The sequence below is a fragment of the Rhincodon typus genome, chromosome 2 (genome assembly GCF_021869965.1).
Source record: "Rhincodon typus isolate 14 chromosome 2, sRhiTyp1.1, whole genome shotgun sequence".
In the NCBI taxonomy this organism is placed as follows: domain Eukaryota; kingdom Metazoa; phylum Chordata; class Chondrichthyes; order Orectolobiformes; family Rhincodontidae; genus Rhincodon; species Rhincodon typus.
In genome coordinates this window covers 69,508,809-69,528,437 of record NC_063333.1, presented here as the reverse complement: position 1 = coordinate 69,528,437, position 19,629 = coordinate 69,508,809, and positions in this window count along the sequence as shown.

Here is a 19,629-nt window from a genome sequence, read left to right as displayed (position 1 = left end):
TGTAATCCAGAGGGACTGTTCCAGAATCTATAGAATCCTGGAAGATGACCACCAATGCATCCACTATTTCTAGAGCCACTTCCTGAAGTGCTCTGAGATGTAGATTATCAGACCCTGAGGATTTATCCACGTTCAATCCCATCAATTTTCCCAGCACCATTTCTGTACCAAAATTGATCTCCCTCAAATCTTCCCTCTCACTAAATCTTGCACTCTCCAACATTTCTGGTATTTGATTTGTGTCCTGTTTTGTGAAGACAGAACCAAAGTATGTATTCAGTTCCTCAGCCATTTCTTTGTCCCCTATTATACATTCTATCATTTCTGTTTGTAGGGGACCGACCTTTGTCTTCACCAATCTCTTTGTCTTCATGTAGCTATAGAAACTCTTAATGTCAGTCTTTACGTTCCTTCAAGCTAACTTTCGTACTGTATTTTCCCCTTCTTAATCAATTCCTTAGTCCTTCTTTGCTGAATTCTAAACTGCTCCCAATCCTCAGTCATATTATTTTTCTTAGCCAATCTGCATGCTTCTTCCTTGGATCGGATACTATCTCTAATTTCCTTTGAAAGCCATGAATTGGCCCTCTTACCCATTTTGCTTTTGTGCCAGACAGGAATAAACAGTTGTTGCAGTTTCTCCATGCATTTCCTTGAATGTTTGCCATTACCTAAGCACTGCCATCCCTTTAAGTAAATCTATCAAGGCCACCTCATTCCTCATATCTTCATAGTTCCCTTTATTAACACTCAGCACCCAAGTCTCCGAATCAACTACCTCACTCTCCATCTTGATAAAAAAAATTCTATCATGTTATGGTCATTCATCTCCAAGGGGTCTCACACAGCTAGATTGGCAATGATTCCCTTCTCGTTACACAGTACACAGTCTAAGATGGCCTGCTCTCTATTTGGTTCCTCCACATATTGGTCAAGAAAACTATCCCATATACACTCCAGGAATTCCTCCTCTACAGCATTGCGATTAATTTGATTTGCCCAATCTATGTGCAGATTAAAATCACCCATGATCACCAATATTCCCTTATCACATGCAAATCTAATTTCCTGTTTAATGCCATTCCCAACATCACTACTGCAGTTTGGGGGTCTATTTATGATACCCACAAATGTTTCTTGCCCCTTGGTATTTCTCAGCTCTATCCATACGGACTCCACATTAGCAGAGCGAATATCCTTTTTCATTATTGTGTTAATTTCCTCTTTAACCAGCAATGCCACCTTTTTGCCTGTCCTTCCTAAATACCGAATACTGTAGGACATTCAGTTCCCATCCCTGGTCACCATACAGCCATGTGTCCGTAATCCCATTTATATTGTACCCGTTTACATCTGCACAATTAGTGCATCCACTTTATTGCAAATGCTCCACGCATTAAGGCACAAAGCCTTTAAGCTTGTCTTTTTAACATTGTTTTTCTCACTGTTATTTTTCTCAATAGCCCTGTTTGAATTTTGTCCTAGGTTTCTCTGCCTATCACTTTTCTTATTCCCTTTCCTATCTTTTGTTTTTGTCCTTGCTCCCTTTTTCTCTGACTCCTTACAGAGGTTCCCATCCCCCTGGCATATAAATGTAAACCCTCCCCAAACACTCTCGCAAGCACTCCCCCTTGGACATCAGTCCCAGTCCTGCCCAGGTGTAACCTGTCCAATTTGTACAGGTCCCACCTCCCCCAAACCGGTCAAAATACCCCAGGAATCTGAAACCCTCCCCCAACACCATCTTTTCAGCCAGGTATTCATCTGATATATCCTGTCATTTCTACTCTGACTAGCATGTAGGACCAGTAGTAATCCCTTTGAGATCCGATTTTTTAACTTGCTTCCTAGTTCCCTGTTTTCTGCTTTTAGGATCTCATCCCTTTTTTTTAACCTATGTCGTTTGTACCTATGTGTACCATGACCACTGGCTGTTTATCCTCCCCCTCCACAATGTCCTATACCTGCTCCGAGACATCCTTGACCCTAGCACCAGAGAGGCAACATATCATCCTGGATTCTCGTTTGCGGCCACAGAAACACCTGTATATTCCCCTTACAATTGAATCTCCTATAACTAATGCAGTGGCACAATTTTTACCCCTCCCCTCTGCAGCAGCACCAACCATGGCACAACGAGTTTAGCTGCTGCTGCTTTTCCCTGAGAGGTTATTCCACTCAACAATATCCAAAACGGTACATCTGTTTTGCAGGGAAATCACCACATGATATTCCTGCACTACATTTCTTGCTGTGTCTGGTGGTCACCCATTCCCTTCCTGCCTGCAGAGTCTGAGCCTGCAGTGTGACCATCTCTTGAGAAGTGCTATCCACGATTCTCTCTGCCTCGCGGATGCCCCACAGTGTCTCTAGCCGCTGCTCCAGGTCTGAAACTTGAGCTCCCAGGAGCTGTAGCTGGAGACACGTCCTGCACCCATGTCGACCTCAGGGCTGAAACTGACCCTCGTCTGCCACATGGAGCAAGAGGAGCAAACCAAGACTTTGAGCTCTCCTGCCATGGCTTACCTCTTTAAATTGAACTTTGGAGTGTCCTTTATATTAGATTAAATCAAATATAGTTATCTATGGCCCTTCTTTCCTGGTCCGTGTACTACCCTCACAGATTAGAAGCCAAAAAAAGTACTATAAGCAATAGAAGTTGTAAGGACTTACCTGCCTTACCTGCTACTCACCAATCAGCTCTCTCCTTTATAGTTACCTGAAGCACAGAAAGACCACTCACTTTCCCTTGCTTGTGGTCCTCTCAGTGACTTTTTTTTTTGGTTAGAGGAGGAGAGAGAGACAGAAACACTAAAGTTGTGCTTCAGGTTTGACTGTCCCTTGACTACATTCCCTCCACAAACCACTGTTTGGCAGTGGTGATTGCCAATCAGCATCATCAGAACCCTTGGCTGGATGGTCATTTTCACTTGAACTCGGAGGGTGTCTCGCTGAGGTCCTCCTTCTGGTAGTGGTGACTGCACCAATGCAAATCTTCACCCTGACCATCAATCAGTGTCATGAGAGTGAGATGAGAGTGGAAATAGGATGAAGGTTTGCACACGAGTTGCCAAGGAGTCAGTGTTGGGAAGCTTGCATCTTTTGATATATGAAAATGATCTAGATCTTGGTGTGGCGGACGCAATTTCAAAAGTTTGCAAATTTTAGAAAACTTGAAAGAACTATAAATTGTGAGGAGGACAGTGTGGAACTGTAAAAGGACTTGACAAGTCAATGAAATGGGTGGAAGAGTTGCAGACGACAATTCATCTGGAGAAGTATGAGGTCATGCATTTTGATACAGTGATGCTACAGAGACAGTGTAAAATATAGGGTATTATGCTAAAAGGAGTGCATAATGTATGTGTGCATAAGTAATTAAAGGTGATAGGACACATAGAGAGATTTGTTAATAAAGCACACAATTCCCTAGCCTTCATTAATAGGGGTTTAGAATACAACAGCTGAGAAGTTATGCTGAATTATGTAGGGCACTTATTGAGCCTTAGCTGGAGTACAAATAAAACAGCTCTGGGTACCACAATTTGGAAAGGACCTGATCACATTGGAGAAAGTGCACAAAAGAATGCTACCAGGAATAAGAAACTTCAGTTCTGCAAATAGAAGGAGAAATTGTGTCTGTTTTCCTTGGCAAGGAGAAGCCTAAGAAGAGAACTGATAGAAGTTTTCAAAATCATGAGAGGTCTGTGCAGATCAGATAGAGAAAAACTGTTCCCGTTCACAGGAAAAATTTGAACCAGACAGCACAGATTTAAAGTGTTTCGCAAAAGAAAGAGATGTGAGATGAGAATTTTTTTGCACGCAGCAAGCAGTATAAGTCTGGAATGCACTACCTTCAGGTTCAATTCAAGCAGATATTAGATGGTTATTTAATTAGGAATAACTTGCAGGATTACAGGGAAAGGCAAGAGATTAGTAAAAAGCAAGATTCTCAGAGAGCCAGTGCAGACACCATGGACTGATTGGCCTCCTTCAGCACCATAACAGTTCTGTGGTTCCTTCTGAGAGGACTGATGGAGGCTTAGTTGAAAAGATTAAGCTCTTTTGATGTCCAGGTTAAATCACAACATCTTTATTAATTGCTCAAGGTGTGTGGACATCAATGGCTGGGCTAGCATTCCTGTCCATTTTAAATGCCCTTGAGAAGGAGTTGGTGAATTACCTGCTTGGACAGTTACAGTCCGTACAATATAGGTACAATCACGGAGCTGTGTGGAAGGATTTCGATCCCATCATAGTGAGAAACAGCAATATTGTTTCACTATTCCTTTCTTCAAAGATGTTAAGCAACTCACAGTTAGTATACAGAGGATTGATAGGAGTTAAAGATTTTGTCCTTTTTTAGCCAGCCTTCCTCTGTGTAAAATCATAACCATAGGCAGAACCCCTAAAGTATTGTGAACATTTTAACTTGGAATTCCGAAATATATTTTTCAGCAGACAGCTGATACAACCAAAAATGACTGCAGTTGTAAATTAAGTAACTGAAGAGACAGAGAGCTTCACACCTACAGATGCAAATGGAATTTCAAACAACAGTGCTGTTCAAAAAGGGAAAGAAACAAGTCCAAACAGACTGGATTGTGATCTCTTGTGACTACAAAGGTGAGGGGGACTGATGACCTCCTGCTCAGTATCATGTCCCTTCTGCAGATTATGCCCCAAACTGCAGACATCTATCCTATTTTTCATTTTACACTATACAAGAACTGGGGTTAAAAAGCAAGTTTCAACTCTTTGTGGAATACACTACTATGACTGAAGCATATTGTATATAACAGCCTGGATTCAAGCACAAGCATACTGTGAAGGTCAGTCTCAAAGGACTATCCTCTCGTTACCTCTGTGTTGCAGGTAAAAGCACATCCTCACTCCCAGTGCTGCATACCAAGTAAAAAGGATAACAGAAGGACTTGCATTGTCCAGAATGTTGGAATTCAATTATGCTCAAAAGTAAACATAACTATAGAATCTAAACCAATTGGCAAAATTAAGGATTGTGTAATGAACAGCCACAACTATCAACATTACCAGTAACTTCCCTGCAATGTCAGCAACATTCAACCATCCACTCTTTGTAAATAATTCAGAGAGTGATTTGTATAGATTTTTAAAATAGTGTTTACCTTTTTGGACTCACCTCTTATTACTAATCTTTGTGAATGTATGTTGCATGAGTATTTCTAATTGTGCTTAGCAAAACCTGTGTTAACTCAAGAAAAAATGGTTAAATTAGTTCTTTTCAACATATGAGTCAACATGGTCTGGGAGCTAGGTATCCATTAGGGAAGGAACCCCTTTGAAATTAACCTTTTTGCAAACAGTTAAGGGTGAGTGAATGAAGAGGAATCAGGTCATTACTTCTCACCTGAAAATTTAACAGTTTCAGGTATCCCATATGGAATTGTAATAAATTGGGGAAACTTGCCCAGGGTCTAGTTGTAACAAATTGAGAGCCTTGCCCTGAACCCAAAGATGAGGCAAAACGATAAGAGTGGGTAAATTGTCACTTTATAAATTTTAAAGGAAAAACTGCAAGAGGCTTGCTTGAATTTGCATCATGACAGTATAGAAATTTCTGCATTTGATGCCAGAGTATACCAAACAAATTTAGGGGAGGTTATTTTTGAGGATTTAGAAGTTCTGTGTCTCAAACAGTGAAAGGTTTAGTGAGGCACCTAGAATTAAAATTTTACTAGTAAGCCAGAAAACCCAAAATTTTAAAAAATGATGGCCAAAGGTTTATAAGTGGGAACTGAGGACAATGAACTAGATAGAGTTGCAACAGAAAGATTACAATTGCAGCAATAAGACCACTCAGTATTATGAGTGGACTGTGTGGGACCCCTGTCCAAAAAAACTTATCCTTACTGTCATGGATATGACTTCCAGTTTTCCAAAGGCTCAGCTGTTGAGAACCATATCATTAAAACAGTGGAGTGAGGCAATTGACACAATTCTTTATCAAGTATGGTCTTCCCATCAAGATCCAGTTGCTCCAAGACTCAAATTTCATGTCCGAAATATTCCAAGAAGTCACAGGTAATCTAAACATGATTCAGTGAAAGTCTTCGGTGTATCATTAGGTGGTGGCCTCGTGGTACTATCGCTAGACAATTAATCCAGAAACTCAGCTAATGTTCTGGGGACAAGGGTTTGAATCCCACCTTGGCAGATGGTGGAATTTGAATTCAATAAAAAATATGAAATCGTTGCCAACTGTCAGAAAAACCCATCTGGTTCACCATACCTTTCAGGGAAGGAAATCTGCCATCCTCACCTGGTCTGGCTTACATGTGACTCCTCAGCAATGTGGTTGACTCTCAACTGCCTTCTGAAATGGTCTAACAAGCCACTCAGTTGTTTCAATTGCTACAAAGTCTCAACAAAGAAATGAAACCAGACGGACCACCATCGAACTAGGCACTGGAAAGGGCAATGACAGGACAGCCCTGTTGAATCTGCAAAGTCCTCTTCACTAACATCTGGGGGCTAGTGCTATAATTGGGAGCTGTCTCACAGACTGGTAACATAGTAATACTCATGGAATCATTGCTGACAATGTCTCAGACACCACCATCACCATCCCTGGATAAGTCCCACAGGCATGACAGACCCAGCAGAGATGATGGTATTTAGTTTAGATGGAGCTGCCTTGGGAGTCTGAACATTGACCCCGAACCTCAAGAAGTCTCATTGCTTCAGGTTAAACATGGGCAAGAAACCTCCTGCTGACTATCATGTAATGTCCTCCCTCAGCTGATGAATCAGTACTTCTCCATGTTGAACAAACACTTGGAGGAAGTACTGAGGACACAAAATATACTCTAGGTTTTAATGACCACCATCAACAGTGCTTGGTATCAGCACGACTGATTAAGCTGGTCAGATCCAAAAGGACATGACTGCTAGACGGAAGAACATACTTGACCTCATCCTTACCAATCTGCAGAATTGTACTCCAGCACAATCTGTAACTTCAAGGTCCGGCATTTCCCTCACTCAACCATTAGCACCAAGGCAAGGAATTAACCTTGTAGGAGGGCATGCCAGGAGCAGCAGCTGGCATATTTAAAAATGAGATGTGAACCTGGTAAAATGAGCTAACAGGACTACTGGCATTCCAAACAGCATAAGCAACAAGTAAAAGTCAGAGGAAAGTGATCCCACAACCAACAGATCAGATTTAAGATGTGCAGTCCTGTCACATCCACACATGATTAATGGTGGACAATTATGTAACTCAGTGGAGGAGGAGTCTCCACAAATGTCCCCATCCTCAATGATGGAAGGGTTCAGCATATCAGTGGAAAAGATAACGCTGAAGCATCTGCAGATTTACTGAAGCATTTGTCGATGATCCATCTTGGCCTCCTTCAGTGGTCCCAAGCAGCACAGATACCAGTTTTCAGTAAATTCAATTCACTCCATGTGATATCAAGAAATGGTAGGGAGCCCTGGAGTCTGAAAAGACTATGGGCCCTGACAACATTGTGGCAATAGTACTAAAGACATGTACGCCAGAATTTGCCATTCTCTTCCAGTACAGTTACAACACTGCTCCCATATCTGACAAAGTGGAAAATTGCCCAGGTATACTGGCAAAAGGACTAAATTTTCTTCTGTTCGCCAGTAGGGACTCACACAATGAATCCATTGACTTGGTGCATGCGGACCAAGTGCATGGGCCTCTGAAACTAATGGAGGAGAGGATTTTTGAACAAAAAGCGTCAGTCTCCATGCTAGACTGTGTAGCTGAGTTCTGAGAACAACTATCATGAGGCTGTGATGTCACCCGAGACAGTGATGAAATGAAAAGCAGAGACATTCCCCCATATCAGAAAGCTTTCTTTATATTTTTTTCTTTATTCATTCACAGGATGAGGGCATCGCTGGTTAGGCAGCATTTATTGCCCATCCCCAATTGCCCAGAGGGCAGGTAAGAGTGAATCACATTGCTGTGGGTCTGGAGTCACATGCAGGCCAAACCAGGTAATGATGGCAAATTCCTTACCTAAAGGACATTAGTGAATCAGAAGGGTTTTTCCAACAATCGACAATGGATTCATAGTCATTATTAGATTCTTAATTCCAGATATTTATTGAATTCAAATTCCACCATCTGCCATAGCGGGATTTGAACCCGGGTCCCCAGAACATTATCTGGATCTCTGGATTAACAGTCCAGCTCAATAGGGCTTCTCAAAAAACATCACACACACACATACACACATACACAAGATATGCACGCACATACACACACATACATGCAAACAGACAGACAAATATAAACATAAAACATCCATTTATAGTAGATTAATTCAGTTGAATCTCGGAGAAAGGTGTCCCTCGGGGAGGGATCCTTTCTACATTGACCGTGCCACATCCAACTGAAGGGGTTGGTGAATAAAGGCAGGGAGGCAGTACATCTGTTCTCACATGGGAACTTAAAATGGTTTTAAGAATCCTGTATGGAAATATAATCAGTTGGGGAACCTTGGCTGTGGTTTGGTTGTAACAGTGATTCAAAGATCAAGTGACTACAGCTTTCACAACATTCACATCCGTCAGAAAGAAGCTATGCATCTTCTTTAACAAAATAATAATGCTGGTTAACAGGATAAATAGTGCATTCTGGACTAACCCAGCTCTGCCAACAGAAATTCTGAGAAATAGAAGGAACTAGTAGAAGGCATGAAGCAAGATTGACAAAGATCCATCAGATATCCGTCATAGTAGGTGACTTAAAGTTCCTGTGAGAGCTCCTTTTGGAACTATGTGGCAAGACATCAATGATCAGAAGGGCATTGGAGACCATCACAAAAAAAACATCAAAATTACTCTATGAATACAGGCTATTTGGCTCAATGAGTCCATTTCATCAGCAAAATGATAGACAGGGTTGTCGACAGTGCTATCAAGCAGCACTTGCTCAGTGATAACTCTTATCACTGATGCTTGGTTTTGGTTCTATCAGGGCCACTCAGTTCTTGGCCACATTGCAGCCTTGTTCCAATCATGGGCAAAAGAGCTGAACTCCGGAAGTCCAGAGTATTTGCCCTTCATATCAAGCCAGCATTTGAGTGAGGTATCAAGAGGTCTTAATAAAATAGGAATCAGGAGGAAAACTCTCCCCTGGTTGGAATAATATCTAACACAAAGAAAGATGATTGTGGTTATTAGAGGCCATTCATTTTAGTGCCAGGCATCACTGCAGGAGTTCCTAGTCCCCAAGGCCCAGCATCTCCAGGTGCTTCATTAATAACCTTCCCTCATCACAAAGTGAGAAGTAAGTATGCTCGACAATGATTGTGTAATGTGCAGCACCATTTGCAACTCTTCAAATACTGAAGTTGCCTGTGTCCCATCTGCCCCTTGCCACTCAATGACATTAGTATCATTGAATCCCTGCTATTCACAGTCTGAGTATTACCATTCATCAGACTGAACCAGACAAGCCATACAAATATTGTCGCTACAAGAGTAGGTCAGAAGTGAGGAATTCTGTAGCGAGCAGCTCACTTCCTGTCCTCTCAGTGATTGCCCATCATCTACACAGCACAAGTCAGGAATACTCTCTGCTTTCTTGGCTGGGGTGCAGCTTCGATGATTCTCAAGAAGCTCAACACCATTCAAGACAAAGAGTCTGCTTGATTAGCACCTTGTTCATCATCTTTAACAATCACTGTCTTCACCAGCAACACATAATTGCAGCAATGAGTACCATCCATCAGATGCACTGCAGCAACTCACCCGGGCTCTTCAAATGCACCTTCTAATCTCAAGACCACTTAGAAGGACAAAGGCATAGATGGCATTAGAAGGATGAATGGGACACCACTCATAAATAGGGAAGTTGTGACAAAGTGAAATTGTCACTGGACCAGTAACCCAGAGGCCAAGGGTAATGTTCTAGAGACATGAATTTAATTCCCAACACGGCAAATGATGAAGTTGGAATTCAATAAAATTTGGAATTAAAAGTCTAATCTGGAATTAAAATCTAGTCTAATGGTGACCCTGTAACCACTGTCCTAAAAACATTTTGGTTCACAAAGGCATTGTAGGGAATTAAATCTGCTGTTCATGCCTGGTCTGATTAACATGTGACGGCTGAGCAGTGCGATTGACACTTTCTGAAATGGCATAAAAAGTCACTACGTGCAAATACAACAGAGATTGGCAATAAATGCCATCCTTGCTAGTGACACACACATCCTGTACAAGGACTTAGAACATCCCTGCAAGATTCTCTCCAAGCCATATACCATTCTGTCTTTGAAATATATCACCGTTCCTTCATTAACTGTAGGTCAGAATTCTTTCTAACAATCTCCCAGGGCTGGCAGACTTCAAGAAGGCATCTTATTACCAACATCTCAATGGCAAATAGGGATGGTCAATAAATGACAGTCGAGCTTGTGAATCCTCTATCATAAACAAATCTTAAAAGAATGCGATTTTTTCATATATGAGCAATCATCCCAAAGCCATGTATTCAGCTTGTTCTCATAACATCCTTTCCTCCAGCCATATATTAAGTGTATTTTTAAAAGTTGATATTGTCTCTACTTCAATAGCTAGCTAGATCATGCTTCACCAAATGCCAGTGAAGCAGTTACTTAAACAGTCTATTTCTTTAACCTTTTTCTGCATAATATTAAATATTGCTGAACAGTATTGATGTACAGAGGGATCTTGGGGTTCCAGTCCATAGCTCCCTGAAAGCGGCCACGCAAGTAGGTAGGGTGGTAAAGAAGGCATATGGCATGCTTGCCTTTATTGGTCGGAGAACTGAGTACAAGAGCTAGGATGTTATGTTGCAGTTTTATAAGACTTTGGTTAGGCCACATTTAGAGTACTGTGTTCAATTCTGGTCACCACATTATAGAAAGAATGTGAAGGCTTTAGGGAGGATGCAGAAGGGGTTTACCAAGATGCTGCATGGATTAGAGGGCATGAGCTATACAGAGAGGCTAGAAAACCTCGGGTTGTTTTCTCAGGAGCAGTGGAGGCTGAGGGGAGACTTAATAGAAATTTGTAAAATTATGAGATGCATAGACAGAGTTAACAGTCAGAATCTTTTTCCTAGAGTTGAAATGTCTAATACTAGGGGACATGCATTTAAGGTGAGAGGAGAAAGGTTCAAAGGAGATGTGAAGGGCAAGTTTTTTTTTACACAGCGAGTAGTAGGAGTCTGGAACACTGTGCCAGGGGTGGTGGTGAACGCAGATACGATAGGGGCATTTACGGGACTTTTAGATAAGTACATGAATATGCAAGGAATGGAGGCATATGGTCCATGGGCAGACAGAAGAGATTAGTTTAATGTGGCGTCATGTTTGGCACAACATCATTCTTTATTTTATTGCTATCAAATCACCACATAAACCCCTCCATTCTCAATTTACTAGTGAACCGATGATGTATTCATACTAGTGCCTGAACAACTTTCGTATAACATGGGGCTTGCTATTCCACCATCTTATAAATCTTCAGTTGCTACTCCCTTTGATCCTTAGAATTATTTGGTATCATGTATATTTAAATATTGCTCTATTTGATGTTATATTGAAATTACTGATGTCCATGGTTGACAGAAGTAGTCTGACAACAGAATTCCATGGTAAACAATTGATTACTTCCAACCATTCACAGATACTGCTTTAAACTCCAACTGTTTTTGTTCTATCCTTTAGCAAGCTTTAATTTAATTTGTCATCAAATTCCTCATTCCATATCACTAGATCTTCTCCAATAGTTTCAGAGGCTTTCTAAAAGTCTACGTACAGTACATCCAAAGCATTTCTCCCACCCAGCATATCTTTAATTTTCTCACAGAACTCAATCAGGTTTGCCAAGTACAATACAATCCCCATTTTGTCATCTAATTTTTATTGCAGATTACAAGCACATCTTTTCACGATAATGCATATACAGGTTTGACACTGGATTGAGTAGTTACTATTCGGGATTATTGTTTGGTAAAGTGTATGGAGCCCAAACTTAACTTTTAGACAGGGTCTCATAAAGTAAAACATTGCTTGCCAAACGGATGGTTAAAAGCAATTAACCTCATCACAGCAATAAGGATCATCACCACAAACAAACACACGGAACCAAAAACTCAGCTGATCTGGCAGTATCTGTGTGGAGAGAAACAGTTAACGTTTCCATTCTGGTATGACTTCTTCAGAACTGTCAGCTATGGGAAAACAGGGTCTTTTCAGTTTGTGCTTTTATAAACTCGGTAACGCACACTGCAAATTAGTTTGGAAGAGGAAACACATTGACATTTCTGTTACGAAAAGGACACAGGTGGTATCTGAAAAGTCATTGATTGTTGCTGTGTGTGGGTCTATTGTTTCATAATTCTTAACACACAAGGACAATTTTGAAAGAAAGGATACTTCATGAACATTGTGCACTGATGAGACATATGGGTAACGACTGTCATTTGCCTTCTTGATCATGATGCAAATTGGGTTAGCTAAGCTAGATTTTAGATTCGAGTATTCACTTCCACATTGTGGGAAAACAAGAGTTGATTACAGCCTGCAGCTGCAGTGGCAGCAATTTGTTGGACATATTTGCAAAATCAAATGTGGTAGTACTAGTCACCCTGGAAACAGTTTCTTTGCACGATACTATTGCTAAACATCGCAAAGCCTTGGGCCTATTAGTGTCACCTTACAGTGAAACTTTGAATTTTAACTGGTCAGAAGAACATGATAATTTATAAACAGGTTTTGATGCACTTGCTTTGTTCTATGAAGGAAAATTAATAAGAAAAATTGTGTTCAACATCAGTGGTAACAAAATATTGTTGAACGAATTAATGTAGTTACGTGATGGCTGTTACCATTCCATTCCATGAAATTAACAATTGAATCACACTAGTATGTGTCACCATTAGATGGCAGACTAAGCATAGCAATTGAATTGAAACTAAATAGTGTTAAAGAGAGCAGTTAGATTGTCATTGAGTATCTCGGGCAAACAGCATACGCTTTGCAATGACAGAAGAAAGGGTCCCAAACAAAAGCAATTCCAGACTGTAATATTGTAATGCATACTTTTTAAGCACTTCGGTTGGTACACATGCTGGTTAATTCCTACGCACAATAAGGTGTGACTTAAAAATCACAACGCACTCACATGCACATGAACTATTATTGGGCTAAGAATTTAATATGGAGCCAGACAGTGCAAACAAATTACTGGCTTTAATCTATTGGTAATAATTGAGCTATCATCTTAAATTCAGGTATACAGCTAATGTGTAATGCATTTAAAATCAGTAGCTTTCTGAATTAATTGTCTGTCAGCTAAAAACATTGATGCTCAAAAGGAACTTGAGCACTTTATTTACAAAGTATTTTTCCTTTTCCTTTCTCCATGGTCATCTTGTGCAAAGAACTCCAAAACACGTTCTGCTTTATAAATGGCTTCAACAGCATGAGGAAAGTTGATGATATGTTATTATTGTTTGAGAGTATAGGTTCTAATATGGATGAAAAATACATTTAAATTTTCAGTTCTGTGAAGATTCAGCTTTATGATATCAAAAGAGCGATCTAAAGATATGTGATTTCAGTTAAATGACTAGCAAGGCCTCTCCCACCCCCACAGATAATTGTTAATATGTTTTCTGACTTGAGGTTTGCAACCCCAGAGGGAGGAAGGTTCACCCAGATAGAAATACATTAATTTACAGGGAATTCCTTAACAGTGAGGTGCAGATATTAGTCTCCAAAACAGGCCTGGGGAAGAAAATTTTGAGTTGCTTAAAAAAAAAGTTCTAGAGCCAGAAAGGTGTTAAGGTGTCAGGGAGGAAGCCATCCTAAAAAGATGTTGAAAACATGACATTAAGAGATTCGTATTAGGTAGTAAGTAAGCAGCTTGTTTAAAGGTCTTATGAAAAGGCATTAACTAAAGAAGAAAGCATCAAGCAAATGAAAAAATTTACTGAACAAAATATCGATTACAAGCATGCCAGCTGAACAAGGTGTTTTAGCATGGAGATGGGATTACGCTTCACTGAGGTTTGAATGGCTTTCCGGTTTTGTGGGGATGAAAGGGTTGAATCTTTCTTTCTGATCCTTATAGAAAGACCATTTCAAGTCGTTCTTGTATCATGAGACATAGCTTTTTCTTATGAGTAATACCTTTAACGTTTTTTTTCAAATAAAAGTATATCGACAGCTTTTTTGGGAATATGTTCATTGACTGACCACCACAATAAACAAAAAGAAAAAAAGAAGTAAAAACTACAGGCTATCAATTCAGGTTTCATTCTGGGATGCAACTTGTCCAGTATTACCCTTAGCAGGGGCCTTAACAATAAGGAGCAGTCTACTTTTTATAATATGATAAATCCTGCTCTGGTTGCTGCACTGATCTTACCAACCAGATTTCAAGCCAAGCTTATTAACATATGCCAAAATGTAAAATTGTTGTAAACAAGCAGTGATCAGCGTAAACATACAGGGATGGAGAAAGTGTGGAACATATATCATATGCCATTTTCAAGGATCCTCTTTATGTACAAAATTTACACTTATTTCACCACATCATTCAAGAGGCATTGGATGATTATTTCAATAAAAGTATTGTGCAAGAAATGGAGAAAAAGCAGGAGATTGACATTATTTAACAAGCTGAGGCAGGCACGATGGGCCAAATAGCTTGTGTGCCTGAACACTTCTGTGGTTCTGTGATCATCACTTATGCTCATTAGGGATGGCATCTGGAAATGTAATAATATTTTTCATTTGCTAGTGACACTGAAGACATAGAAAATGCAATTCTAAGGTGTAGAAAATACAGTGTAGGGTCTCATAGAGACAAATATTGAACATCACTTGAACAATTTCAAATTGAACAATAGAAAAATTATATTTGACTTCTATTGTGCTAAAACATAGGGTGCAGGTTTACAGCTCATTGGGGACTTTAATAAATAGAAAAAAATGAGCATTGTCTGATCTTTAGAAAGAGATACAAAGCCATGTCAATGAACAGCACAGTGTTTAGTCAGAGCTTTTGCTGAATTATAATGAAAAGCTGGTGGAACTTATTTCTGCACAAATTTCCTCAATCTTTCACACTTTACTTTGGCATTTCATTGGCATTATTTTATTGCACGTTCAGAGGGACCTTCGGCCACATAGATACTATTCATAATTTTAGGTTTTGCTGAAGTATTTTCTAAATGTGGTATATTAAAAATGACATTTGTGAAGGAACCCTCTTTTTGCAAAGTGGAGTTTCACATTACATCTTCAATATATGGTGATGAAATAGATTGAACTCTTTACAGAACATGACAAGCTTTTGTTGGATTTACAAACACTAATTTTTGTTAATTCCTTCAGAAAATCCCATGTTCACAATTCACTCAGCAAATCCTGAAGTAATCATCACATGAGAACTTAGATTTGTACTCATATTGATTTGTGAACATACAACATTTAGATACTTTGTATCGGCAGACAATTTGGTGTTAGATTTCTAATGGCAATTTTCCACATAACAAATATAATAGATTGGATTATACGAGGAATGTCAATCACACTCAGATTGCCACGCCATTCCTACTTTTTCACATTAAGAAAGAACTCTGCATTTCTGGCAGGAGATTCTGATTCCAGCTCCTTCAAAAATGTGAGATGTGTCTTAAATCCAGTAAATATCTTGTAGCACAGGATGGTCAGAGAAAGTCAAACTTCACGCCCTTTTTCATGGAAGTATTCATTGTTATCTGTTATTTAAATGTCCACCAGCACAGACAGCCACTTTCACAGTTCTTGTGAATGGGTAAATATGCAAGGTAAGTGTGAGGGTAGGATGTCAGGTGGATAGGGTGCCAGTTGGGTACCAGGTATGTAGGGAGTCAGGTGGGTAGAGTAATGGGTGCTAGGTAAGTAGGGACAATCAGAGAAAAATAGAATCCCTACAGTGTGGAAGCAGGTCATTTAGCACATCGAGTCCACACTGCCACTCTGAAGAGCATCTCACCCATACCCTTTGCCCCACCCTTTAACCCTGCATTTCCTGTGGCTAATCCACCTAACCTACACATTTCTGGACTGTGGGAGGAAACCGGAGCCCCCACAGGAAACCACAGAGAGAACATGCAAACTACGTGCAGTCACCCAAAGCTGGAATCAAACCCGGGTCTCTGGCACTGTAAGGCAGCAGTGCTAACCACGGAACCACTGTGCTACCCCAAGGTGGGTAAGGTGCCTGGCTGCCAATTAAGTTGGGTGTCACGTGGGAAGGAGCCAGCATGCAGGGTGTGAAGGAAGCCAAGTGAGTGATGGTATGTTTAGAGTAAGTAGCTCAGAGTGAATAGGGGTATCGGGTATTAGGCCCGGTAGGGAGAAGGCAAGTTGTCATTCCTGGCAAAGGGGACGGTGTGAAGGTGATTCATTCAGTGACTGGGGTGGTGTCTGGTCCAGCAGTGGCAAGGTGGTTGAGTACGGTGGCACAGGAGGGTGGTGTCAGGCACCAGCAGGGGAAATGGGGGTATTGAATCTGTGAGCATGGGAAGGGGATTGGCAGGAGAGAGGTTGAGTCTCCAGTGGGAGAAGAGTTGGGTGTTGGAGGGAGGGGAGGGTGTTTATCTGGTCGCGGGGAAAGGAGTTGTTACATCTGGTGGCAGGGGGCTGTTGCATCCTGGAAGTAGAGGGGTTATCAGATCCTGGGGAGACAGGGTGTTGGCTAAGGGACCAGATTGTGCAAGGGGTCTGCGGGAACTATTATTGGGGATATGTGCAATAAGTTGGGAGTGGGGTGTCAGTTTAATAATTATGCAGGAATTAGACCAGATTTTTACTTATCTAACTTTTTCCATTCCTGTTAACTTAACTGCAATGAAACCCTTTGAACTTTCTTTTCTAAGTGGATATAGAAGGTTCCAAGTGCAGAGGAATTGACAATCAGAATCTTCAATTCCTTGGGAAAATTTTTAGGAGCCTGTTACACTGGGGACTCTGCAAGGCCCTAACATGCAACTCTCATAAAGCAGCAAAAATGACTATCCGACAGTCCTAGTTGTCAACAACCAAGCAGATACATATACCAGACTTACAAGGCCTAATTTGGTGAATAATTGCCTAATGAAAGCACCACAGGATCTTCCTGGCACTGGGTATTCATGTGAAGGTGATTAATATCACACACTAACTGGACATTTGTAGAATAAAAGCCTTTCCTATTCATTAATTGAAGGTGCTTTCATTTGGACTTTTTATGAATTTTATCCATTGCTTTTTGTTTGGAATCCTGTCAGGCTGTAGAACTGAATAGGAGCAGGAAGATGAAAGAGAAGCGCACAAGAGAACATGGCATCAAAGAAGAAAACCAATTATCAGATAGTTTGTGTCAAAATCAGCTGATCATGCCTCAGAAGACAGTTGGTGAAAGAGGAATAAAGGACATAATCCATGTCTCTGAGTAACTCAGGAGGGTGGGTTTTGCTACTGCACTATAAATATGAGCTTGGTAGTAGGTTTGAGGTCCTAGTCTTGAAACATTGTTTTTTAGGTAGCCAAAGGCACAGAGGTACACAGGAAGCAATATTGAATCTCATCATAAATATCTGTCCTTGTTGATAATGGGCTTCAAAGGCACAGAAAGTGGTCCATGCTGTCTAATGCCTTGTCATTTATTATGATAACTGGCGAAATGGGTAGCAGGTGACTGACAATGCAGTGCAACAGAGATGAGGTTTTAGAGGAACTTTGTCTTGCAAATGTTTAATGCTTGATCCCTCTCTTGTATTCCTCTGGGCAGGAATTGATGATCGCTTCGAGCTCAGTCTCCATATGATACTGCAGAGAGGAGAGACTTATATTGGGCATGAGGAAGCAAATGAAAAGACCTGAGAGCAAAATTGTAGCTGCACAAAGCAGCAGAATTGCCTCCTGATGGTGGTTATGTGTGTACGTTTTAGACATTATTCACTCTTTTTATGTGAGCCATAAGGAATAAGAAGATCATGGGAGGAGACAGAGTCCTTTAAATTGCTGGCTGTGACTGACTTCCTGTGCACAGAATTACCCGTCCCACTCCTAATGCCTTGACCTACGCTCTTGACTAAGTGAGTTTGCCCTTACTACTAATTGGCCACCTTCCAACGGAGTGTCTGTTCATTGGCTGTTTACCACTTGGTTCACTGTGCTAAGAAGGTAGAGATGGGACTGAGCTGACTACCCACTTTCCATTTTGCCTCCTTCAACCCATGAAAAATGTAAAATCCAACACAAATCCTTCACTCATGGTTGCCTGGATTCTTTCGTTAATCACACTGCAGATAACAGTGCATACCACCTGCCTGCACAAGTGGTCTCCAGATCTTTGGACACCACTTGCACCATGACTATTGTAATTGTATGTAAAAATGCAATTAAAATTTTTTGATCATGAGCCAATTCAATACTATACTGTCAGCTGCTATGAGACTTGCCAGATATTAAATTATGATGATGTTCAGGCAATTGGAGCAACTTCTCTTAAATTGTAAAATTATACTAAACAAAATAATGTTGAACACAAATAGAAAATGAAATAGGCTGTGCTAGAGTTAGATAAAAACTAAACTGAGTCACTGATGGCTGTACAGATTGAATAATGTGTAGGTTGACAGTAAATTACAGTGTACAGAAACTTGTTACATTTTTCAAGGATAGATACTGTAAACAAAAATATAGCAGAAAATTTCATAGGATAACTGAATCAATCATAATTGCTTCACCACATAATTGGCTTGGTAAATTGTGGAATCCTTAGATCAATTTAACAGCAAATTATGCTGTTCCTAGATTTGTGCCAATTTTATTTAGTTTAATATGAATGCTGGAAATAACCTATGGGTTTTTTATAACAGCAGCAGAAAACTAATGAATTTGTTTAAAAAAGTGGTCAGAAAGCTGAAGATTTGATAAAGCTTTAACCTTATCCTGAGCTGGTGGAGCACACCAATTGGCAACTCAATAGGACAGCAGTCTGTGACTACAAAATTAATACATAAGTGACTAAATGGCAAAGAATTTTTGAAGAATAGTAGTCTGGTCAAAAGACTCTTGTGCAAGAAGAGTGGCCTACTCTGAGACCGAGCTATTAAGGCTGTGAACATCCAAACATACAAATAAGAAGCAGGAGTAGGCCTTTCAGCCCCTCTTTGCCTGAACAGCCATTCAATACGGCCATGGCTGATCTGTTTGTGGTCACAATATCACTTTCCCATCTAACCTTGAAAAACATTTACCTCCTATGGGAGTAAATAAACAACCTAAAGCAACTCACTTGCTGCTACAAAATCATGCGGCTGAGCCAGAATTTAAGCAGGAAGGTGGAAGGTTTATTGTTGGGGCAGTCTGGTCTGGGTTAGGGGCAGCTTGCTTGGCAGCAGATTAGGTTGGTTAATGGAAGGCAAAACTGTGACTAGTAAGTAGTTGTGTTACAAAAGGTGAAAAATGTTTTAGCACCATATGTTGTCATCATTACGGCTGACCAATTCTGCGGCCAAAGAAAGATGGTGGAGGCCATATTGGTGTCAGGAATGGCCTATCATTTTCAGTTTTCTATTGCCATGGTACCAAC